This window comes from Diorhabda sublineata, chromosome 8 (assembly GCF_026230105.1).
Source record: "Diorhabda sublineata isolate icDioSubl1.1 chromosome 8, icDioSubl1.1, whole genome shotgun sequence".
Taxonomy (NCBI): Eukaryota; Metazoa; Arthropoda; class Insecta; order Coleoptera; family Chrysomelidae; genus Diorhabda; species Diorhabda sublineata.
In genome coordinates, this window is record NC_079481.1 from 15,181,449 (window position 1) to 15,194,273 (window position 12,825).

At 33.1% G+C, this 12,825-nt stretch overlaps 1 protein-coding gene across 4 annotated transcripts in view; it reads right to left on the reverse strand.

Moving 5' to 3' along the window:
- LOC130448464 (muscle-specific protein 300 kDa) overlaps nt 1-12,825 on the reverse strand; it is a 289,850-nt gene that overhangs the window by 122,529 nt on the left and 154,496 nt on the right. The gene's annotated exons all lie outside the window — the stretch shown is intronic.

Below are 12,825 nucleotides of genomic sequence, written 5' to 3' on the forward strand. Positions count from 1 at the left end.
TCTTGACCCGCTTCATCATGAAAATCTGTTGGCCATCTTTAAATTTTTGACACAATTCACGAACAACGCCATCCTCATAAAAGTATTAACATACACTGGACTCATTTTTCTATAAATTTATTGATAACAGCTCACATATTATACTTTATGTGACTCAATGGGAAATGACCCGTTGGAATCGCCATTAACAGAGTGTTCGATCGGAGAAGATGCTCAGTCGTCCACCACCTGCCGTATTATTTGGCTATCATACTGTGTGATAGGAGATTAAAAAAAAAAACAACCCTCGTATATTCACAGGTTATTTCATCTTTTCAGGGTAGTTCGATAAATACTTAGCCTCACCGCTTGACGCGTCTGAAGGAAGAAAGAGGCAATTTACTATTGTGTAGACGGCTACTTTAGAAATTTTAGCCATATCGGATTTGTAGTTTTATTTTGTCTCCGTATGGAAGAGGATAGCAGGAAAACAATATGAAATGGTGATTCTAGTCTTGGTTTTGACAGGAAATCGCACAAAAAAATCAAAGATCGTTTGAAAGCTGTGTATAGTGACTTTTCTCCTTCCTTCTTCGCCCTGTTTCCCTGTATTGGCCTTTTGTAATTTCTGATTCTTGTTTACCGTAAAGAAAAATTTATGTGGCTGATGTTATATGATGTAGGATGACATAGATGGAATAATTCAGGAAATTTTTTGAAATTTATCCAAAATACGACTTTTTAGTTGTGGAAGCTTCGATTTCAGAAGCCCATTGATGTATATGTAGCGTCACCCTCGTATTTTCACGTTTCACAATTGTTCTTCTTCTTCTATCTTTTTTATAGCAATTCTGCTATCTGCTTATTTCTTTTGTTGTGCTTTTAAGTTATATTATTTGGCGATTTGTCTGTTGCGATCTTTACTATCTTATCATCTGTCATTCTACTTATATGGTTGTTCCATTCTTTTTTTCTATTCAACAACCACTCGTTAATCTTCTCCACATTACATGTTGTTCTAATGTAGTCGCTACTTACTCGATCTCTCAGTGTGTTCCCTGGTGTTCCCCGTGATTATCCTCAGTATTCTCATCTCAGCTATTTCCAGCATTCTTTGTGTTTTGGACGTGTCCGGTCACGTTTCTGATGTGTATGTCATTATTGGTCTTATAACAACTTTGTAAATTCTAGTCTTAGATTCCGATGTAATATGTATGTTTCTCCATATTGTATTATTGAGGCAAGTATTTTTACTTCTGATTTTACATCTCCATAGCTTGAGAGTGTGCCTAAGTAGTTAGTTTCCATAATATGTTCACTGCTGGTACCGTTAATTTCTATCTTACATCTAATCGGTTCTTTGCTAATGACCAGTGTTTTTGTTTTTGGGATGAAATTACCATGTTTAGCTTCTTTGCTGGTATGTTAAACTTGTGAACCAATCTTTGTAGGTCGTCTTCACTTTTTACTATGAGGATACCATCATCTGCATAGCAGAGAATTTTATTTCTCTATTTCCCATCTTATTTCCTTTCCTTCTTTTCACTGGCTTCAATATTTCATCCATTATGAGAGTAAAAAGTAGGAGGCTTAAGGAATCTCCCTGTCTTATACCCGTGCTTATGTTTATTTCCCCTGTAAGTTGTCCATCTATTGTTTTGATGATGTCTAACGTTATTTGTATATTGTATAAAAGGTGAACCGAGTCTTTTAATCTAACTCTGTCATACGCTTCTGTCAAGTAAATTAAGCAAATGAACGCCGGTCGATTATATTCTAAAGCTTTCTCTGTGATTTGTCTAGTTACAAATACTGCGTCTGTGCATGATCTCCCACTTTTAAAACCTTGTTCGTCCTCAAAAGATATTCTTTGATTTATTAGTTGGATTAAAATTTTGGTTGTCATTTTTAGAGTAGTAGATTGATTCTTCTATGGTTTTCCGGTTCTTTTCTGTCACCTTTTTTAAACAGTGGAATTAGTATACTTGTTTTCCATTCTTCTGGCACTTTTTTGTGTTTTAAAATTATGTTAATGAACAGTGTCAACTGCTCAGTCATTGCTTCATATTCACAATTAGTTGTCTAGTAAATTTTTTTAAATCGTCTTTACGTGATGTTACAGTAAGACATTTCTTCAACTGCGTTGGTTGCTTTCTGTTTATCGATTTTATTCTCTGCGGCATCGACATGTCGTGATATACGTGTGGTGATCATAGCTATCAATAGAAAATTCTTTTGTGGACTGTCCAAAAAATTGAAAGTGTACAAGGCTATCACATGAGATCTATTACTTTAATTACAATGCAAATTTAAATTATATTAAAAAATTGAGCCACATTTTTCAAAATAAAGTTTGAAAAACGGATAAACATTAACATAGAAAATTATTATGAAGCAATAACCCAAAATTTTTTGATGCTCCTTGATGTTTAACATTGACCCCATCCTATCTAGATAAATGAGAAAACTAGAACTATTTGATATTACGAATACAAATACTTATTTAATCGGTGACCTAATTTTAATGAAACTGTTGTTAGAAATAGAACCCGGTCGCCAAAAATAAATACACAGATGTGTTCTACAAGGTGTCAGTTAGAAATGTTCTTTCGTCTATATTTTGGTCCCTAAAGAAAATTCTAAAATATCCAAATAAAACAGTAGGTCATCTGATTGAATTAACCTACTTGTATACTAGGGTAGAACTATCCTTTCATATGGTTATGACCCCATTTCAGAACAAAATTGAACGTGATCCGGATTATTTTCTAAACATTTGAATCATGATCGAGATAATATGATTATAGTTTCGGAAAAGTCCTTTTGAAGGTTACGTTTTACATTTTATAGATGGTTTCTATACTATCATGTTGTAATGCAGTTTTCCGAATGGATTTTCTACAAAACGTCCAATGAATTTTCGACTTTAGTCTTTAGTTAGACAATTTGGAACGGTTTCTAATCGAACACACTTCTAAAAGTTTCACAATTATATAAATAGGTCATTTGGTTGCGATTTAGATAAGGATCTATCATCTATAAGTGACCTATATCATCATAAATCCTTTTCCGGTGAGCTTTTCACCATAACAATCGTTATACTTTCAAGTTAGGAATAACAGGAAGTAGAGCATGAGGTAGGTCCTTCAGATACCGAGATGAAAAGATTATATAAATAATAAATAAGATTGGAGGAAATTATAGCATATTTAAAATACGTAGACGAGAACTGCAAAGAAAGATTTGCAAACTAATAAGGAGAATATGGAGAGGAAAGCGATTACCAGATGTTTGAACAATCCTGTTATATGCCTTATCTATAAGAAAGTTAACAAGACTTGCACTGAGAACTGCAGAGGTGGAGCGTTACTTAATCTATAAAGTTGGACAGTGGACAGGATTATAAGAAACTAATTGAGACCAATTCATAACCAAGAAGTCGGTGAATATTAAAAACAAAGTATATTTTTTTTACTAAACACAGTATCCAAGAGAAAAATGTTGGACTATATCTGGTGTTCTTCAAGAAGTTCTAGTAAGAATACTCAGACTGACTCTGGATAGAACTGAGATCAAAGTATTCTTGAAGAAAAAGTTAAAAGAAGGTTTTCAGAGAAAATGGAAATAAAACTTATCAGAAAAAATTAAACGTATTGTACATAATGCATTATTTTTGTTTCATCTGAGTTATTTATTGCTGATATGTTATCTGGGGTGTTGGGTAACAAAAGATATAGACTTTAAGGTGAACTCACTAAGGCGCTTAGAGAATTTTGAAATGTGGATCTTTCGGAGGATGCTGAGAATCCTCTGGACCGCTAATATCAGTAAAGAAGAAGTAACGCAAATAATAGGCACCGACAGGAAACTTATAGAATTAATAAAAACTCGAAAAACGTCATATCTGGGACAAATACAGACTTTTGCAACTTTAGTGGTCCTGGCAGACATCAGGCTTCATGGCTGAAGAATATTCGCGAATGGACAGGTTTAGACTCTCAGACGCTGATAAGAAGGGCCAGAGACAGAAATGACTTTGATTGAATTTACATTATTCCAAATAAAATTATTATTGTTTCAATATGATAAACAAACCAGTATGAACATTTTATATAGAGAACTAGAGGTCCTAAAACTGGATATATAACTACAGTTATAAAGATTTAAATTTTGAATAGTCTGCAAGTTAGTGAAGCATTTAATAGAACACCTAATAATTTTAGAAATATAGATAACTATAGATTGTTTATGGAAAAAATATATTTACATTTAATGGGATAGAATCTATCTATTTGTGATATGCCCTATAACTGTAAAATAATTTAGATTCGTATTTTTTATATCGGAAAAATTATAAATAATGCAAGAAAAATATAAAGATTTAAATTTTGTCTGTCTGTACAAGTTAGTGAAACATTTATAAAATACCTGATAATTTAAAAAATATAAATAACTATGGATTGTTTATGATAAAACTATATTTACATTTAATTGGATAGAATTTTTCCATGTGATTTGCCCTATAACTGTAAAATAATTTAGGTCTTTTCGAGATTATGGCTTCAAACAGAGATTTGTATTTTTAATATCGGAAATATTATAAATAATGGATTGTTAAAAAATGTTTTTTCTTCCAAATCTGAAGGGACAAGTTGATTTGTAGAGTAGTAACAAAAAGTGATAAACTCATGTTTTTTTTTGAAGGAAATTAAAAAAAAATTTAACCGATATAAAGCAAACAATTCGAACAAAAACTATATCATTGATACAAAAATAATAACAACTAATCTTGAAAGAATAAAATAAGAAAACGATCCAGGAAAAATTTGGAATCTTACTTACAAATTAATTTGCTTAACCATAATCTTTTGTTGTTTGGAGAAGCCTCAGTCAAGTAATGATGTAATCCAATTATGATTTTTCCACACAGGTATTAAGCATATGATAGTTAAAATTAAAAAAAATTACGAGGTGCGATCAAGACATATTGTGAATATATATTTATAAGAACATTTACTTACGCTGGGCGACTTTAATATCGAAGTAACTTCACCGGGAGGTAACATAAGGTCTAAATGTTTCTCATTCTCACTATACGGCCAAATAGCTTCATTCAAATTAGTAATCATTACTTTAATTTTGGATGAAGAGTTGTATACCAGCGAAAATACTACAAGAACATATTGACCGTAGCTTTCGATATATTTCTTGTCTTATCATTTTTATCAGTTTTGTATTATATTCTTTACAATGGTCTTATAAATCTTCTTTTAAATATACTTACTTAACAAATTACTCAATAAGTCATATGACTAACTAAAACACGCATTTTTTCGATTTTATTCTTCAATTTTATCTCCTACAAGAGCAATAGCAATGTCAACACTTCTCAATGCCGTGCTTTGCTCAAAATAGGCTGCTTTCAGCAATTTCTTCTTCACTTAAGCTGAATTTCTTATCGGCGAGCATAGTTTATAAACAGCGAATAGCCAGTAGTCACTGGTGGCCAGATCTGGACTATACGGTGGATGAGAAAGCAATTCGAAGTGTAATTCGTTCAATTTAATCATCGTTATCATCGACTTGTGAATCGGTGTTTTGTCTTTGTGACACAGTGGTTTTTTCGTCGACGGTTTTTCTTCATTTTCGCTATTGATTGTCTCTCCCTTTTTGAGATAGTCGATGAACAATATTCCATGGGCATCCCCAAATACTGAGGCCACAACCTTTTCAGCTGACTGTTGGGCCTTTGGATTCTTCGGCCGTGGTTCATCGACTACATTCTATCAGCTGATGATTATTTTGATTCCGGAGTAAAGTGATCAATCTATTTCATTCACAGTCACATATCGACGCTAAAAATCTGATTTATTACGTATATACATGGCCAAACACTAATCGAAATTTCACACAAAGTCTTTTTAAAGTTTGTACTTCAAAAACGTCACATGGATTTGACAATAGCAGCGCCATCTGTGTGTCAGTCACTTGACTTATTGAGTGATGTTTTTTATCGTATACCAAAGTGTAACGTTAGGCAACGTTATTTCGTTTCTCTCTTGATCATTTCAGTGATTTATTTCTTTATCTAAAAGTTTCTTGTTTTAAAAAATAATTCCTAGATATTAGTAACTATAAACTGTCTGATCATCTCCAATATTCAGCGTTCTTCTGTCTTTCCTAGATTGATTTTTCGCCACTATCATATACCCTATATAGCTATATTTAACATATTTTTACATGATTACATCGTAAATACAGGAAACACCATAGAAGGAGGGATTAGTAAAAATGAAGAGAGTTCGTAGGGGTTGCTTTCAATAAAATGAATTACTTAAATTGATATTAATGAACGCAATAAGAAAAGAAATCCACCAATAAAAACTGCATAGTCAAACAGAAACAACTATTACAGTTTTTGAACGTTATAGCGTACAAAGTACAAACAAGTACAATAGCCAAAATATTTATGAAGAAAAAAATCAAAGCCAATTTATTAGGAATGAAAAATAAACAAATAATGGAACAGAAACGATACAACTTAAAGTAAACGTGAAATAGTTATTCAGGCGATTAAACAATAAATTGAGTTTTTGAAAATCCAGTAGAGCACTATGACTGATGATTAAGATTTCATTACCAGAATTATTGATGTAAAATTTGTATTCATTTCATGCTGGAGGAATCGTCAATCAAAATTAACAACTGTGAACTGTTTTCAAAAGAAATTATTTAAAAGATTGCAACACGAGAATGTACCGTGTAAATTACTTTGGATAACGAGTTTTGGCTGTTCACATCCGATTTAATTACCAGATTTAGTAACATGCTACTTCAGGTACTTTATTGGAAAATGTGTTTTACCCAACTTTCGATATTAGAAATTCACGATAGTACAAGTTAATGCCATTCCAAAAGAAATCGTTCTAGTCATAAGTAAAACTTCAAATGCAGTCTTTGAAAAAAGATCATTTCAATTTGTTTGAACTTTTTCACTTTGTTTGTTAATGAAATAATTTACCCTATTTATGATCACACCTTGTATTAATTTATCAGATATATCAAAAGGGAGTTACATTTTTTCACTCTGCTGATAAAATCACTATCACTAACAGTCCTTAAGCAATGAAATTATTGCGCAACATTATCACTATTTTAAACTGTTCTTTGGGTGCAACGAATTTTAAATTCACTGGGCAATCGTTCTCACCCAATTTATCCATGATCCAATACAAACCTACCTAATATTTTTTTCTAAAATTATTATTTATTTAAATAACATCAATTTCCTATTATCGATTAAAAATATAAGATAAAAATGGTATTTTTGTCAATCACCTTGAAGTTTTTGGCTAACTATTTGGCTGAAAACACTTTGAAAAGTTACTAAAATTCACGTAATAATATGAAAAAATTCAACTACACTTCCACGTGAAACGAAAATTAATAAAACCTCACGTGGTTATAAAAATAAAAACGACCAAACACTGTCCAACACAAACCCAACGTTAACTTGTGTTATCTCTCGTCGATCTGATATTTCCTGTAATATAAAAAAGTCGGTGCCAGGCGGTGGAATACCCCAAATTGTGACTATCCAGCCATCCAGTGAGTCGAAAGTTCGAGTCGCGATTGTTGAATGTTCACCGGTTGCAGAATTTGGAAGGCGTCGTGACGATGAAGTTAGATTTGACGCCGATGCGCAGAATGCTACGTTTCATTTTTGGCAGCAGATGGATTTCTCGATTTCGAAACTTAGTACAGGATGTCTTAAATCGATCAAGAGAAATGAAGTTGGAAAAATATTCATAATTTTTTATAATTTGCATTTTATTTCTTAAAAAAGATGTTGTTATAAAAATAGCGAGGAATGTTTTATTTTTTAATATACAGTTGAAAATGTTTATAACAAAGAAGCAAATTTCAATATTTGATAAAAAAATACAAATAATCCACCTTTATTCGAAAAAGTGACTATTTTCGGAAAGTATAAACTTTTAGTACTAGGCCGGAAAGTATAATACGTTGTTGAAATTGTATGTACCATTATACCTAGCAACCAAGACCACATCTCCAAAAGTCTTGGCCCCCCTTCTAACCTTTCAACCTATGTATACAGCTCATTTTTTGTTTTTAAATATTTAAAAAATAAAAACAATCCTAAAAAAAATATTTTCGTCCGTAAATTTATGAATTTTTGTAAAAGAAATCGTCTGAATATGTCACAGTAAAACGGATAGTTGCCCCTCTTCCAGGAAACTAGTAGCGTTGCGCGAAGACCGGTCACGGGTCGCCCCAGAGTTACATCGGAGAAGGAAGACCGTTAATTTCATCCGAAGAAACCGATTTATAACAATAACCGTCGTTCGAAGTCACTTTTTGCTACCATACCGAAGGGTATTTTCGAGAAGTCATCAGAAGATTTCATCTATCAGATCTAAGGGCACGAAAACCTTTAAGGGTACTTATACTTTCACGACGATACTTGGCTACCCGTCTCCAATGGGCTCAAGATCACAGGGATTAGGTTTTACAACAATGGCGCAACGTTCTTTTTTCCGACGAGTCCCGATTTGGTTTCCACAGTGATATTCGGCAGGAAAGGGTCTGGAGAGACACAGGTAGACTGGAACGATTCAATTTTACTAAAGATGTTGTTCCCTATTATGGCGGATCCGTGGTATTTTGGGGGGTCGCCGTAAATCATCATTGTCACCGATAGTTCAGCACTTGCCCAATTAATAAGGAGCAACTTTCATTTTTCAAGATTATAATACCAGACCACACATCGGAAATGGTACAAAACATCCTAGAGAAAGGGGATATCCAAAGAATGGTTTGGCCAGTAAATTCACTAAACGTCAATCCCATTGGACATGTGTGAAATTATATTGGCAGAGCAATATCCAATCGAAAAAACCCACTTGTAACCCTTCAGGACCTGACTGCTGCAGTTCAAGAAAAGTGGTACCATACGGTTGACCATGTAGGCAGTAGAATGCAGAACCACATACCAACTTACGACTTTGACATCTTAATTATTAAGTTTTTTGTTTGAATGGTTTTTGGTGAAACAGTGAAAACAAGATTGAAAATATACCTGACGAAATTACTGATGCAGCAGCTGCTACAATACAGTTACTACCTGAAAAATCAAAGTTTAGGTACGAAAGTACTCATAGTTTGTTTACAAAATGGATGGATCTAAAGAAATCCAAAACTATTACGAAATTTTAGCTTATTTGGCATAAAAATCAGAAATCGTTAACTCTGTCTCCTCGATGCTGTAAAATACCATTTTAATTAATAATGATGTAAAACACCTTATTTCCTATTATTTGTTCAAAGGTACAACGTAGATATAAAGCAAAGAAATCAGAAGTCTTCAACAGAAAACAAATCAATGAATTTATTAAGAAATCCGACAATGAAAATTCTAATGCTAAAGGTAATTTAATAAAAAATTACAATTGTAAGAAACATAATTTGTTTTTACTTTCAGGTAGCAACAATTATTGGATTAATGGGCACGTGTAGACAGGAAGAACTAACAAAGATTTGCATACGAGTTGCGGTCCGCGGTCAAATTTTAATACGGTTGACTGTAAGGGTCGTGTATGAATTGCGTCCCGAAAACCTTTAAAAAAATGTGGTACTAAATACTTCTGGTAAGGTAAGCTAATTATACTTTCCAGGATTATCGATAACTAAATATTGAATACATTTTACCAATATCCCCCCTCATTTTGGGATAACTACCATGAATGGGGATGAATTTGAAGTAATTGGTTGAAATTTTATTACCAAAAACATAGCCTCAACTAACCTAACTTAACCGGATTAAAATTTGACCGCTGTATATAAGAAAATGGTCAACCTAATCGCAACTAGTATAGACCTTTATATGTTTGGCATTTGTTGTAATTGGGTAAGAAAATTTAGGCAATATTTGTCATTGAGGTCATCTCATGCTTCACACAACAGATAATCCAGTTGGTATAAACAGTCTTGAAAATTTGGGGCTAAATTGTAGAATTCTTAAAGCTAACAAATCCTAAAAATGACACAGACTATTTCCTTCGAAAAATTTAAGCCAACCAAAAAGCTGTAATATTTTATGTTTACCTAGCAACGATCAAATTTCAGCGATAATACTGCACTAGTGCAAATTATCGATAATTTGCACTATTGCCAAATTTTCGTCTAGGATTAATAAACATCATTTGGTTTTAATTTTATATTTTAAGAAAAGGAACAATTATTATTTATTTTAAATTAAATTTTTCTCAGGAAATAGTCTGCCAAAATGCCCCCTCGTGCATGTCAAATTGTCTCATAATTTCCTCTCGTGCGCATTCGCGCACTCGAGAAAATTAAATTATCGACAATTTGACATGCACTCGGGACATTAATATTGATAATTGCCTTTACTTTAGCGACGTTATTTACTTATCATCTGCCAATGTCACTGAAGGATATATAGATAATTCACTTACAAACAAAATCAAAGACCTTTCAAAATTTCTCTCTTGAAAGCAACATGGTTTAGATATTTCACCTAACAACAAGGATTTAAATATAACAATTCAAATAAATTGAACTCGTTCTGACCGAAAACTGTCTTTTCGGACTCGCAGTAGACCAGAACTCGCCGTAGAATCTTGTTTACTCGTTTGAAAAAACAGTACTTTCCTGTTGCATAAATTAATATAGTTTCACACTTTGATTTACATTTATGGGGCCGAGTAAACCATCTGCTTCTACGGGTAGTAACAAAACTACCCTCCTTTTAGAAGTTTTACCCAAAAATTTAACGCGTAGTAGCAAAACGGATCACAAAACTGTATGAAACGCTTATCATAGGTTTGTTCAAACCGTCGGAACCGTTCTTGGAACTGTTATCGGAAGCGTTTATAGATATTTTCTGCGCAATCTCCAGCTGCACGGTTCTTCTAATAGTACTTGTTATCAATTAAATATCGAAAAAACCGTCCCGGAAACGGTTCACAAACGGTTGAAACACAAATAAGAATCGTTTGTATAACGGTAACCGCCCGGTTGATACACGTAATCTCAAAATTACTTAAAAACGTACTTCAAAATTACACTGTTACGGTTCATGAAAAATTTCCTTCCAATTATTCAGATTATATGCACAAATCGAATTATACAAGGTTTGAAAATACGTGCAATGCAAAATCAGTGATTTTTATGATCAAAACATTATTAGTGCTGGTATGGTGTGGAAATAGCCGCACAAATATTCATGATGAACAAAATGGGTTACCTTCAGTAATTACTGATGATTTGATTTAAAAAAATGGACAGTAATATGAAAGAGAACAGACTATAACGATTTCGACTTGATCTGAAGAATTTTCTGTTGTTTCAAGATGTGTTTCGAATTTTAAATCACCAGAAATTGTAATGTTAATAGGGTAGCTAAAAATCAAAAGATTGGACACTGCATTGAAAGTTCTCCAGCAATGCGGAAACGAGCGACATTTTGAGCTGTATTAGGTAAAGAAACATGGTTAACCTTCATTACAATGGTTTCCCTTATTATTGTTCAGTCATTTATGTTTAATTTATAAATAAAATAACATCGATGTTCTCCAAAGATTCCATGAGCAAGCTGAGATCTGCTGATTTCGGTGTGCGATCACCGAGGTGAGATACGTTGTCCTCATAGAAAACACTCCTTTTTCTTCAAGTGCTGTTGCTTTTTTTGCAATTATTACCTTTACCTTATCAGCCCCCGAAAATATCGATCAGACCGTTGAATTGTGTTAAAACGAATATCTGAAGCACTGAATATTTCATACGAACGCGTTCATCATATACTTCACGTCAATTTGGACATCAGAAAAATTGCTGCACGTTGGATCTCCAAATGTTTGAATGTTGACCAAAAGCGTGCAAGGGTAGAAGCATCGCGTTCGGTCTGTGCTCGATTTGAAAACGATGTATACTTCTTAAACCGAATTGTTAGTATGGATGAGACTTGGGTACATTTCTACGATCGTGAAACAAAGCAACAATCGACGGAATGAATAAGTTAAAGAAGTTTCGTGTTCAAAAATATGGTGGAAAAGCTCTTGCTTCAGTTTTGAGATTGCCATGGAGTGATCATGATTGATTTTTTGGATAAGGGTAGAACAATAACTGGAGATTACTATTCGACATTACTAACCATTCTACGGGAAAAAATTAAAGGAAAAAGACGCGGAAAGCTATATAAATGTTTTTTTATTTTTGCAGGAGAACGCTCCTGTACACAAATTTCATGAAAAAGTCTTCTAAAAATTATCTACTTTAAAAACCTTTCCACTATCATCTTCAGGTTTTACTGCTATTCACGATCCCTGTCATTTCCAAAATAATAACACTTGAATTGAGTTGCCAAATTCTAAAATATATAACCAGAGTATATCTGCTGGATGTATTAAACTGAGTAAAAACAATCTACGAATACGAATAAGAGTTCTAGATGCTAGACCTAGCAAACAATGCGACATGCAGATTTCTCACGAAGGCACTTTGGGTTACAGTGTATACTAGACCCCAAATCCATACATACAGAGTTTTTGGGTTTGAACCCAGCTTTGTAATACTTCGTGATGAAAATCTGGAGAGCGTTTTAGATCATTATATAGGATCCGTTTCCGATACTCTTTTTTTTCAGCTACGATGAGACATAATTCTCTTGTATACTTTCTGGTACAAATTTTTTCCTCACAGGTAATTTCGACATCCTATTACAATTACTAACTTTATGAATGATTGTTTGGCAATGAAAAGTGGAGATAGGGAATTTGCAATGTCCGGTGAACAGAAAATTGTTTT